The 249-nt window shown below is 65.1% G+C and overlaps 1 protein-coding gene across 1 annotated transcript in view; it reads right to left on the reverse strand.

Annotated features, from left to right (window-relative positions):
- The window catches only part of LOC108788779 (obscurin-like), a 47,009-nt gene that overhangs the window by 4,875 nt on the left and 41,885 nt on the right, over window positions 1–249 (reverse strand). The gene's annotated exons all lie outside the window — the stretch shown is intronic.

Genomic DNA, 249 nt, shown 5'->3' on the forward strand with positions numbered 1-249 from the left:
GACAGGGGAGGGGGTGGAGGAGGTCGGGCCCCAGCAGCAGCAGGTAAGAAGAGTTGGGAGGAGGTACAGGGAAAGGTACCCCAGCGACCAGACCAGCCCATCTGGGAACCTGCCGAGCCCACCATAGAGAGTCTCAGGTGGGCTAAGCAGGATCTATGGTGTGCTCTGCAGGGTCTCAGGTAAGTCCAGCACGCTACTGCAACATTAGAGACCGCTGGGGGGGGGGGGGGGGGGGGGGCCGGGGGAGGG

Source organism: Nanorana parkeri, unplaced genomic scaffold (genome assembly GCF_000935625.1).
Source record: "Nanorana parkeri isolate BGI_ZX_2015 unplaced genomic scaffold, ASM93562v1 scaffold351, whole genome shotgun sequence".
NCBI lineage: Eukaryota > Metazoa > Chordata > Amphibia > Anura > Dicroglossidae > Nanorana > Nanorana parkeri.